General features: G+C 34.5%; 1 long non-coding RNA gene across 1 annotated transcript; it reads right to left on the reverse strand.

The window, feature by feature from the left end:
• Nucleotides 1–10,151: 10,151 nt before the first annotated feature.
• Nucleotides 10,152–13,222, reverse strand: LOC141631137 (uncharacterized). Its single transcript, XR_012537594.1, has 2 exons — nt 13,002–13,222; nt 10,152–10,607 (listed from the first exon to the last, which is right to left on the reverse strand). It is a non-coding gene; the product is annotated as an uncharacterized LOC141631137 (long non-coding RNA).
• Between the last annotated feature and the right edge of the window lie 362 nt (nt 13,223–13,584).

Below are 13,584 nucleotides of genomic sequence, written 5' to 3' on the forward strand. Positions count from 1 at the left end.
TTTCCTCAATTAGCATAGTTCGTTTATTGTAAACTTTATAATCCATGTTATGGTCGGAGTAGCCAATAAATACCCCTTCTTCACTACGTGGATAAAAGTTTCCCAAGTTGTCTTTACCATTGCTGTGAACAAAGCATTTGCTCATAAAGCATCTAAAATATGAAATGTTGGGCTTTCTTCCACATAGTAATTCGTAAGGTGTTCTATTGATTATGCTCCTTATCATGACACGATTATGAATATAGCAAGCGGTGTTTGCCGCTTCGGCCCAAAAGTTTTTAGGCAACTTACTATATAATAACATAGTTCTAGCCATACTTTCAAGGGTCCTATTCATTCTTTCAACCACTCCTTTTTGTTTTGGGGTTCCAGGAGCCGAGAAATTATAGTCTATACCATTGTCATCACAATAAGCACCAAATGACGAGTTTTCAAATTCGGTTCCATGATCGGTTCTTATGGAAACAAGTTTTAAATCGAGTTTGTTTTGAATATTTTTCAACCAAATTAGAAACTCATCAAATGCCTCATTCTTTGAGCTCAATAAGCGTGCCCAAATGAACCTAGAATAATCATCAACAATGACACACACATAACGACTACCACCTATACTTCTAGTCCTCATTGGTCCACATAAGTCGATATGTAAAAGTTGCAATGGTTGAAGTGTGCTCACGATTCTTTTAGGTTTAAAGGAACTCCTAACATGTTTACATCTAGCACATTCATCACATACTTTGTCAAAGTCAAATTTTATGTTAGGAAAGCCTTCAACCAAGTCAAGTCTTCTAAGGGTGTTAAGAGTTTTAGTACTAACATGTCCAAACCTTTTATGCCACAACCAAGGATCATTTTTCATTACACTCATGCATGACATGGTATGACCGGATAAAGTGTTCAAATCGGTTAAGTAAACATCTTTGACACGTCTACCTTCAAGAATCAACTCATGGGTTGTAGCATCAAAAATACGACACAAATTGGTACTAAATTCAACAATATTACTCTTATCACATAGTTGAGAAATACTAAGGAGATTATACTTCAAACCTTTGACAAGCCGCACGTTGTTGACACAAAGTAATGATGACTTACCAACCTTTTCAATGCCAATTACTTCACCCTTTTTGTTGTCACCAAACCTTACCGTGCCACCGTTATAAGCTTTAAGTGAGAGAAATTGGCTTCTATCACCCGTCATATGACGAGAGTATCCACTGTCCAAGTACCAATTGCAGCCACCTCTCATTAAGCCCTACACAAGATTAGACTTTGAGTTTAGGAACCCAAACAAACTTGGGTCCCCTTTTATGATCAACATATCTTACGGTGTCTTTCCTAATAAATATTTGCTTTACAACTTTAAGGTTCTTGTTAATGTCATTATGTCTTTTCTTGCAAGCACTTTTCTTGGAAGCATTAAAGACATGATCATTCTTACCACAATAGTTGCAATAAGGGAAGACCAACGTATTTCCTTCTCCTAAAATCGGTTTTAGGCTTCTGGATATAACAGTCTGTCCGACTGTTCCATTTAAAGCCCAAGCCGGCAACTTTGTCACATCTTTCGGATTGACTAGTGAGGAAATTTAAAACAGTTTGACTTCCTTCCCATTTCTCAGTGATATTTTTAGCATTCACAAGTTCATTAGTTAATTCATTGACTTTGGTGAGAAGATGCAAGTTCTTTTCTTTTTCCCTTTTGAGTTCATCATCCTTCTTAATTTCTATAGACAACCTTTTTTCTACTATGAAGTCATGAGTGTGAGCATTGAGTTTAGACACAAGGTATCCAATTCTTTCTTTAGAATCCTCATATTTAGATGTTATTTCATCAAGACGTTTGTTTAGATTAACAAAGTCTTCAGATATTTGGTGAGGATTAGACTTAGAAGTGCTACATTCGGGCATACCTTTTTGGAAGAAGGCAAGCTTTTCATGAAGAGCTCCTATTTCTTTCTTGTGGTCACGTAATTCAATTTTAAGACGCTCGTTTTCATTGACCAAACGTTCGACGTGTTCATTTGACTTAGCTATATCTTTGTTGGAAGCAACAGTTTCAGATACTGTTTCTCTTAAGTCGACTACCTCAACCACTAGGTCATACACTTCATTCTCGAGAGCATCTTTTTCCTTTAAAAGGTCATCTCGTTCCTTGGTTATCGAGGAGATTTGCATCACTAAGGTGGTGTTGACATTTTCAAGGTCAGAGACATTCATGGGGGTCATCTTAAGACGCACTAGTTCTTTAGTCAGTTGTTTGTTCAACTTTTTGACTCTTTTTACTTCATCATAAGCCTCTGAGGTGACAGTGACACTGTCTGTTGCTTTTAGTTCATTCTTAAGGTTAAAATTTTCTTGAGCAATTTCTTCAATTTCATTTTGCATGACATCAAGCTTATCATTTTGAACCCGACACTTATCAAAAATTTGGTCAAGAAGCTTACATACTTGTTCTTTGGAGTAAGTTCTAGCCTTGGCCTTTAGGTGATTTACCTCATTGTCGGAATCTGATTCGGAGTCACCGGGATTAGCCATGAGGCATCTAAGGTGTTCAATTTGTGGGGGTTTAGAGACTTTGTCCTTGAGATTTTGTGAAATACACATTTTAGCCTCTAGTTGCTCCTCGATGAGTTCCTTATCTTCCACGGAGTCGGACATTCCCCAAATTGCGGACATGACTCTATGTTTGTAGTCCTTTTTAACTTTATCTCGTTTTTCCTTTGATTTGATTTCATCCCATTTGGGACATTCTTTAATTTGGTGAGTTTTATCACCACACTTAAAGCATCCCACAGTGGAACTAGGTCGTTTCTTAGGAAAACGTTTTTTTCAAGTAATTATTATTGAACTTTCTATTTCCTTGACCATTGACCAACCCAGCTAGACTCCTTGAGAACATAGCAGACTCGTCTTCCTCCTCGTCTTCTCCATCACTTGGAGAGGACGTGAGAGCGAGACTCTTTCCCTTTGAGAACTCACTAAAATGGTTGTCGAGATTGAACTCGTGAGCCATTAGTGATCCCATTAGTTCATGAAGAGATAGGTTTGACAAATCTTTGGCTTCCTCTATAGCAGTAACTTTGGGCTGCCACTTAGAGGTGAGACTACGAAGGATTTTCCGAATGATGTCCTCGGACTCGAAATTCCTTCCTAGACTTTTTAGCTCATTAATAATACAAGAAAAACGTGAAGAGAAGCTATTTATGGACTCGTCCTTTGACATTCTAAACATCTCATATTGTTGCATGAGAAGCTTAATACGGTGTTTTCTAACTTGAGAAGTCCCCTCATAAGCAAGTACAAGAGAATCCCAAATAGATTTTGCCATAGGACATCCAGAGATTCGACTAACTTCCCCCTAACCAACACAACGTTGAAGAATCGACATTGCCTTGGAGTTCTTTTCGGCAAGTTTGAAATCATTTTCATTGTAATTTCTTTCCTCTTTGGTTTTGGTGAAACCGATTAGCATGTCGGTTTCCTCAATAACAAGAGATCCATTTTGGATGATGGTCCAACATTGAAAGTCGATACTTTTGATGTAATGTTCCATTTTGAGTTTCCACCATCCAAAATTCGCACCGGTAAAGACCGGGATCTTGGAGTGTTTTTCGGAATCCATTACCCAAGAATCAAACTCTAAGGACGATTAGCCTTGATCAAGAGCACAAGGCTCTGATAACAATTGAAGAGTTTATGGATTCAAGTACCCAAGAGGGGGAGGAGGGGGGGGGGGGGAATTAAGTACTATTTAAAATTTTCAACTTAAACTTTATTGAATTAAAGTAAGTTGTTTGATAATGTAGAAGATAAGTGAATACATCGATTAAATTGAAGAATTAAACGAGTATTGAAATATGAATACTTGCTAAAACTTGAGGATAACAATGGTCCTGACTGTTGCTATTCGTCTTAGAAAATGAAGTACAAGCTACAGAACGAATGTGACAGTATATAGAACTGTTACTGAAGAGTAAAGCAAATAACAAAACCTAACGAAAACAAGAGCAGCGGAATAAAAGTAAACGAAGATAGAACACAAGGTTTTTGAATTGGTTCGGCCAAAACTCAAGGGCCTACGTCCAATCTACTTTTTATTGATTAATTTAGTGATATACTCCGACTACTAAAACCCTTACAATAAAAAAGACTCACAACCTACTCCGGTTGTCACAAGAGTTCAAGGACTACTCCGTCCTAGAACTAAACAACTCGCAACCTACTCCGGTTACCACAAGAGTCAAAGGACTACTCCGTCCTAAAACTATACACTCTATCTTAGAACGTTTAAGGATCAAGTTTTCACGGACTGATTCTTAACAAGAATTGATGTGGACAACTTACACGATCAAACGGTTCATAAGTGAGAGAGTTTAATACTTAAGGCAACAGTTGTTGTGACTGTAACACTTGAAGACTTTGAAAGCTTTTGCAAAATGTTAAAACAGTTTTAAACTTGAAAACAAGTTTGCAAACTTAAATAAATTCTCAGAAAAAGTCTTGCTTTAAAAGTGAGGAGTGGTGCTTCTTTAATAGAGGGAGGACGATGGGTGCATGCTAGGGTTTGTGGTCAAGACCTTTGGTCATGAGACAAGAAGGTTGACCTTCCCAAACTAGCACTAAAAGGTTTTATTTCTAAGAAATAAAAAGAAGAAAAGAGAGTTGTTCTTAACCTTAAAAGATCCATTTGTTTTCAGAAACAAGGAAGAGATGCCATGAGCAAGAGGACAATCCTTTGATAAACAAGGAAAGAGCCAAACCAAGTTCATGGAAAGACAAACAAAAGTTGTTTCATGAAAAGGGAAATCTTTTGAAATACTCTTTACAAACTCTTTTTAACACACCACCCTTTCAAATATTTTAAGATGTTTAAACTGGTTTAAGAAAACCTATCTGTGAAATATTCTAAATGAAAGTTTTCCTTCAAGTGTGACGGGTCAAACGAGATATTCAAGCATACTATTACCCGTTACAGGTAACGGTATGTCAGACTGTCACTGTTACAAGTATTCTACTCTTCCAACTTTTACATAGCATGACCAAACGACTCTATGTCTTGAGTAGCAAACACTTGACGATCCTTGAGTAATTAAGACTAGCAAATTGATCGATTAATCCTAAAATAGTAAACTAAGAGAGCACAAGTTAAATGGGTATGTCATCATCAATAAAGAGAACCCAACAGAGACCTTCTTAAAGCAAGTGAGATTCCGAAACTTGACGGTAATTTCTCTAAAATGTCAGTTTCGGGAATACTAACACTCACATTATCCTGTGCAATGGGATTCACACCGCATTTAGCGGATTTACGCTTGAGTTTTCTTTTTTTTTATTGTTGGGGACAACAAGGTTCACTCCAGCCGAACCCGAACCCAAAACTTCCATCTCTAATTCACCTATGGTGGTAACAATTGGTAATTCCTTTACGACATCGGTTTCCGGAATACTAACAGTCACATTATCCAAGCAAGAATCATTCATGGAGGACTTAATTTTGGATTTTTTCCGTACACAGATTTACCTTAGAGGAGTAGATAACAATGATACTACTAATGATCGTACAGCTACCTATGTCAAGATACAGCTCACCCATGATAAAGGCACATGTGAGTATCCCACATTGGAAAAAGAGGAGAGAGTTGTCTATCTATAAGCCAAGGAGTTACTCCACCCATTGCCAATTGGTTTTCGGATGGAACCTCTTTGGACTTATAAGCCGGACTCTCTCTCCTCCATGCGGGTGCGGCCCAGGCCCGATAACGGAACTTATCATGGTATCAGAGCCTATGGTCGAAAAAAAACTAAAACAAAGACCTAGGCATGAAAAATAGAAAAAGAAAAATTGGGCCAGGAAAATTGCAGTTGGCCAAAAGACTTAAAAAGTCCAATCTGCATGAATAGGGACCTCATATGTGAGGGGGAGTGTCAAGATACAGCTCACTCATGATAAAGGCATATGTGAGTATCCCACATTGGAAAAAGAGGAGAGAGTTGTCTATCTATAAACCAAGGAGTTACTCCACCCATTGCCAATTGGTTTTGGGATGGAACCTCCTTGGACTTATAAGCCGGACTCTCTCTCCTCCATGCGGGTGCGGCCCAGGCCCGATAACGGAACTTATCAACCTACGAATATACGCTAACCTGATGATCACCGGCGTGCGATACCGGTAGTGTTTCGGAGTTAGGGTTTCTGTCCTTCATGTTGTTTCCGCTGTTTTGCAATTCGCATAAGCTTTCAAATTCCGGTTTGTTCTCAATAGTTTTTTTAAGAGAAATTGTTAATTACAGCCTTTTAAAACCCAATTTTTGAAAATTACAACCTTATTTTTTTTTTTGTAAATTACATCCAAAATATAACTTCTGATGAGAAATTACGGCCAACACATTTGCTCCGATGGAAAATTGATGCAAATTTGAATTTTTGTCACTTAATCGTTTATGACGAAATTACCCTTATCTTCATCTTTTATGTTCATCATATTTCACAACTCCATCATTTCCCCTAATTCTCCATTTCTTTTGCATTCTCACATAATCCAATTCACCTCTTTTTTTCATATTCTACCCTAATTAGTTTAGTTGAATTATATTATTTTTATTTTCTCTTAAAAATAACTTATCTTCTCTCTTGTATACTTTGTAAATCAATTTTCCCCAAATTGAAAATAATTAGGGTCCTTCAATTTTCAATTTTGGGTGTATGAACACTTACTCTTCGAAGTAGAACCGTACACTGGACGCTCCAATCTCTTGGACGATTATTACTTGAATTTGTTAGATGGGGGAGCGACAAGTTCTTTCAATCAATCTTGGAACCACAATCTACCTATGGGATGCGTCGACTGGTTCTACTTCTGAACGAGTTAATGTATCTGAGGAGATCGGCGCAGTAACGAGTGTGAATTGAGCACCTGATAGTCGTCGCACTGTTGTTACTCGTCTCATGTAACTTCCTTCCTAGAGTTGAGGATATTGAAAGGTGGGCACTTGGCACACTGCACGTGTTTGGGAAAATGATGTTTTCATTAAGACCATATTGAAATTATGGGAAATTGTCAGAAAGTGTTGAGGAAGATGAGAGTTTTTGAGTAAAATGATACTTCCTCCATTCTACAATAATCTACACATTTTCCTTATTCAGCCATTTCACTTTGTTCTACCCATTTCCATTCTTTCTATTTATGGATCTAAAAAATGACCAAAGTATCCTTATTACCCTTCATTATTTACAAAATATGCCACAATTAACACACCTAACTATTACCCTAATCTAAATTAACCTAACCTATATTACTAATGATGAATGTAAATTTGCCTAGGTTAGTGATGAATGTAAATTAGGGAGTACTTATAGAAGATGCAAGTTGCAATGAAGTGATGTTAATTGGTGGAAAATTTGAAGTTTCATGTTGTTTTCCCCTTTTTTTCTAAAAAACCGGGTATCCTATGCAAATTGGTGGGAGTTTTGATGTTCCATGTACTTTCTATTCCCCCCCCCCCTTTCTCTAAAAAACCGGGTAACATTTGTGTTTGATGGAAATATTAAGACTTACCCCACCTCTTAACACATCATATTAAGTTGCTAATTATTCACACATGTTGCCTCTAATCTACCTCCTTGGTTGTTGAGCCAAAAGCAAATGGGTAGATTATTGTAGAATGGAGGAAGTATATGTGAGAAGGGTAATAAATTAAAGAGAGGTTAGAAATTGGGTAAGCTAGCTATAAAATAAGACAAGGGTATATCGGCCAGTTTTTGATAAAATTCACCGGAAATGTGATTTTATGGATGTAATTTTCAAAAAAGATTATTCAAGGCGGTAATTTTCAAAAAATGGTTTTTATAAGGCTGTAATTAACAATTTTCTCTATCTTTAATTAATATTTCCTCCATTCCACTCCACTTTGCATGTTTCTCTTTTGCACACTATTCACAAGCGGAAATTCAATTTCAATTTTCTCTAGATACATAAGTTAAAAAATATTCATGTGAAATCTTATTTGATTAGTCTCTAAGAGTACATTAAAAATAGATCTTTTATAATTTTTGCAACTACGTAGCTAAAGATATTTACCGCGTAAAAGTCGCGTTGACAAACGTGATAAAGCAAACATGTAAAGTGGAGTTGGATGGAGTAGTAGTATACTAGAGTTCAGGCCCGGGCATTACCCTAATAATAGACTAATACCGTAATAATGACTTTCGAGAATATTTCATGAGGTTGTATAAAAAGCCTTTTTATTTAACACAATTATTAACCCATGCTTTGGTTTCTTTGTGTGATTTCTAAGAAATTTACTTATCCCAAAATTGCATTTTACCAAGTTGACATGATTTAAAATCACCCGCAACAATTCATGACGCGTGTAATTTTTATAGTAATTTTACTAATATATTGTCCAACACTTGATAATGTTGCAACACAATTTATTTTCATATTTATGGCCAATAACAGTTACCGAGAAATGATCTTGTTCTAATGGGTCCTTACCAAACTGTCTTAACATGGTCTATCCAGCATAATTGACAATTTGACATATATACAGTTCTTATATTGTTTCGTCATTATTAGACTAGTTCTGATTCTACCCATATTCACAAATTCTCATTTGTGACGGTGAGATCTGTCGCAAGTTTGCGACGGGTCGGATGCATACCAAATGTATGGAAAATGGGGTGAATTTCATTTGCAAGTTTGCTTTTTTAAAAAATGCATTAAATGCACCACAGTGCATGTTCCCTTCATGTTTCCTCCATTCCCCAAGTGCTCCATAACCTTCATACTTTCTCTTGACAAATTTTTCATCCAAAAATTTCTCCTTTAGTTATCTTGTTCCTCCTACCATCTTTTTACACAGATTCAAAATAAACTCACATTATAACCCAAATTAACAAAAGAAACTTGAGAGAAATCAAAAACAAAAACCCAATAAAAAAAAATTCTTATCAAACCCCATTTTTACACTACGTCTTCATCTTCTTCCTTACAACTTTCATTATAATAAATAAACATGGTAAGGAAACTATATTACCTAAGAAAAACACAAGAACGACACATGCAAGTTTTTTGTTCTTAGTTTTTTGATTTTATTATTCTAGATTTATCATTTCTTTGTTTTTTTTTATTGTTCTGGATTTTTTAAATTTATTGTTATGATTTTTTTTTGTGTTTTTTTGGGTTTGTTGTCCTAAAAAATATTATTCTTGTTGAAACTAGGAAAAGATCCGGTTTTGGGTTTGTCTTCGTTTCATCCAAAATATTTCTCTTGTTTTTTTTTTGGTTTGACAATGTTGATGAAGTTTTAGGTTTATCATCAATTAATAAGCGTTTATATGGTAATATTAATGATAGTAATGGGTGAATATCTTGTTATCATTTTGTGGCATGAATGTTTTCATTGATCAACATACATGAAGGATTCTTGACATTGTATATAGAAAAGTGATGGAGTATAGTGTTCGAGCCTAGTAAACATGTTATGATGTGTCCATATTTGAATATGTTGCCTTATATCCAATAAATGTGTATATTTTTGGTCTTATGTTACACCCTGTCAAGATGTTAAAGTATATATATTATTCAAAGCCAATTTTTGTGTTGATAGTAATAAATGTCCATTCCCCTTTAGTAATAGCGTGTATTATTGGATATGTTGCGAGTTATAAATGTTATGAGTTATGTGTATGATTGAATATGTTGTCTTATATCCAATGAATATCTGTATTTTTGGGTCTAATGTCACCCTTTAAAATATCGTGAACATCAAGAAACAAAAATCCTTAAAATGGTCATATATTATATTTTGTAAGTTGTGACCATTTGAAGAGTATAAGTGATCATTTCAATCAACTAATGATCACAAAATTTTGCAAATGAATACATATTTCAGTCTGTTAGATGTTCACTTAGTTGATCAATATGTTACTAGTAGCATGGTCCAGGATATATAATTGAAAACGTAATCCTAAAAATGTGACCATTTGAAGAGTATAAGTGATTATTTTTAATCAAATAGTATGTGATTAATATGCTACCACTTTTAAATCATGGTTTGTAATATCTCTGTAAAATTAGTAACAAAATAGTTTAATATCTAAACAAATGATCTCGACATAGTAACATATACTATGCCAGTGGCATATTCAACAAAATGTTATCTCTCAGTTTGTTCTTTAAAGCATGATCGGACATTTCAAAATATGTTCAACAAATGCCTTCATGGTTGTTATAATGAAACTGAATTTGAATAAACGTGGCTAAAACTCATGAAAGAATATGAGTTATTACAAGCCAACTCATGGTTTAATTAAATTGTACAACCTTATTAGAACAAAATGGTGCACTGCAATGAGTATTTCTCAACCGATATCTTATCTCCTCAAAGGAGTGAGAGTACAAATCATTCAATGGGACGGAGTTCTTTGGCATATTTGAAACGACGGTTAGAAGATGGAGAGGAGAGGAGGAGCGAAAAGAATTATCTCATGTGCGCTACAATAGTACTTTCACTGTTAATCTCGCCTTTGCGCTTGTTTGACGAATCTATAACCTCTGACTTCTGCTTACGTGAAGCCAAAGCGTTTGGCTGGTGCGAATTACCTGTAAAAAAACAAATGAAACACACGAAACATGAGAATCAATGTATTAAATATGCTAACAACAAAGAGATGGTGACAAAATGGTGAAAGATATCATCATACATTAAGATTACCAATTTCACTGAATTTTAACCACTTCATTTTTCTACAGAAATTACACTTAACTTTACCCAAATATACAGTTGGCACCACTTTAGGCTAAAGACTATACAACATTGGGAAAAAGCGACAAGTTAATATGGAAAACAAAATGTAACAAGGTCAAATAAACTATTTTCATCGTTTTAACAGTCTATGTACCCACATTACAAATAGTTGATAATTAGTAACATTCATATGTTGACAGCTTTACTCATTATGATTCCATTTTCCCTAATGTATTTTCAAAAATATTGATCAATTATTCTAACGTATATGCTATTCTGGTAACAAATCGTCGAAGTTAACAAACATAAGAAAATGTAAACACTATAACTGAAAATGTAATCACATTACATTTCTATCAAATGCTCACAAACTGTGGATACTTACCAACATCCTACCATTTGTAAACATGTTACCATTAGGTAAAGTCACCATTTTAAAGTTATTAAAATCACACTATCTGCTATAGTCAATTGTCATTAAAATGGTAACATTTAATACTTACCCTGCAATAGAAGTAATAAGTCAGTAGTCCTGCAAACATATTCATGCAATTTGATACAAATTTAACAAAACACGACATAACATTTAAACAAAAAATGGTACACTCGCCCCAACTTGTGCCGCCATCTTCACAGCTATTTCAATGCACTATAGAAACAAATAAAGCATGATTAACAACAAAAATGGTAACAATCATAAAACTTAATACAAAATTAAAAAAAAAAACACAACACATCAAGATCTTCATTACACCATAACCCAAACATTTAAACAAAAAATGGTAACAATTAGCATAAAAAATTGATATAAATCAATTTTCAATATTACCCTAGAAAAACATAACACAACAACATTTTATATAAATTTAACAACAAACATTAAAGGGATTTTCTATATGGTAACCCCGTCTTTTTTCAAATCCTACGAGGTAATCTTGCCCTTTTATTCAACACACATGGTAACCCTGTACTCTATATAAACTTATTAGCGTGACCTCTACTTTCCATTCCGTCAAATTATGACGTTAAGTTGATGATTTGGCAAATTTTTCATGTTGACATGGCAATTACTAGACAATTATTAATGAGTAAGCAATGATATGGAAACTCAAATAGAAAAAAACACTTGGCCACTCCCTTTCATTATGATCAAAACACTACTGATATTTCACATGTTCCTCTATCTCTCTAAAAATTGCCTCTTCTCATATCCAGGGTTTCTAAACCCGAAAAAATTCATCTTTCATAGAAAATATGCTGCTTCCATCCTTATTCTTTTAGGCATTAATCATTATCCCATTTTTAATTTCGTTTCAAATTAATGGTGTATTGAGTAATTCGTATAAGTCTGATTTTATTCTTTGTTAATTGTTGTTATACTTGGCCAAGATGAGGACTTTTAACTCAATAAGATTTGTACTTGGATGGATAAGGATCTTATAGAAATCTTGTTGGGAAGAAAATTAATTAACATTTGTGTTGTCCTAAAAGAGAAAAATCATTGTGTTTTTTTTGTGATGGATGCAAATGTATTGAACTTAATCTGGCGGTTCACATACTTTTGTTGCTTGATTGGTTTTCCTTTCATTTCGCAGAAATAGTCATTTGCTTTGAATACTGTATAAAGTTTGGAAATCAAAAGGAAGATGAGGATGAAGAATTATGGAAAATGAGAAATTGAGGTTGAAAAAATAAAAGGAAAGGAGGATGTGAGAGAAATGGGTTAAATTAGAGAGAAAATAATGAACAAGAAAGGAAATTAAAAGGGGGTTATTAATGGGGTGGAGCCTGGGGGTGGGGGTAGTCTATGTCAACATACAAAATATCCAAATCATCATACTTAACAGCCCAATTTGACGGTATGTAACGTAGAGGTCATGCTAGAAAGTTTTTATATAGTATAGGGTTATCACGTGTGTTTAATAGAAAGGCAAGGTTATCACGTAGAATTTGAAAAAACACGGGGTTACCTTGTAGAAAATCCCAACATTAAATTTGATTTAATATTACAAATACAACAAGATGTGCATTATACCCAGCCAAAACATTAAAATTAAAAATGGTAACAAATCACCATCAAAATGATTAAAATTTAACATTATATCGTACCATAGCAAAACACAACACAAGAACATTTGCTAAAAATTTAACACGGTAGCTAAACAATCATAAAATATTATTAAATTTTTTTAGTAGAACACAATACAACACTACAAGATATTCACCGTAAACTAAGAAAATGAGAATACCTCCCTTGACATCATCAATTACATTTGTCTATGTAGTATTCTTCTTATGTAGTTGCCTTTTTTGCTGTTGATTTCTCCACCATCATCTTACCAATATTTATGAAATTGTTTTGGGGATTTGGTTGATTTGTATGAAGAGTTTGATATGAGAGAGAATGAGAGAATTTAAAATAAGAGAAGCAAGAGAACTTGAAAGATGAATTTGATATGAGAGAGAAGATGAATTTGTGAATTGTGACAATAAATGGGTAGAATTAGGTTAATGTGAAGGCAAGAATTTGTGTGGTGAAAAACATTGCCTTGGAAAGGCAAATATTTTAATTGTTTTTTGGGTTTTTCTATATAGTACCCCTCTATTTTTCCGTTTTCTACGTGATACCCCTCCACTTTTTAAAACCTCTATGATACCCCTAACTTTTACTAATAAAACTAGGCGTAACCCCGGCCCTTGTTTCTGTCAAATGGCTCCGTTAAATTGATGACGTGGATATATTTGTTGTTTATCTTATAATTAAATTGAACTAAACCATTAAATATGATTAACCAACTCTAATTTCACCTCATCTCCCTCTTCACCTCCTTC

The sequence above is a fragment of the Silene latifolia genome, chromosome 2 (genome assembly GCF_048544455.1).
Source record: "Silene latifolia isolate original U9 population chromosome 2, ASM4854445v1, whole genome shotgun sequence".
Lineage (NCBI taxonomy): Eukaryota > Viridiplantae > Streptophyta > Magnoliopsida > Caryophyllales > Caryophyllaceae > Silene > Silene latifolia.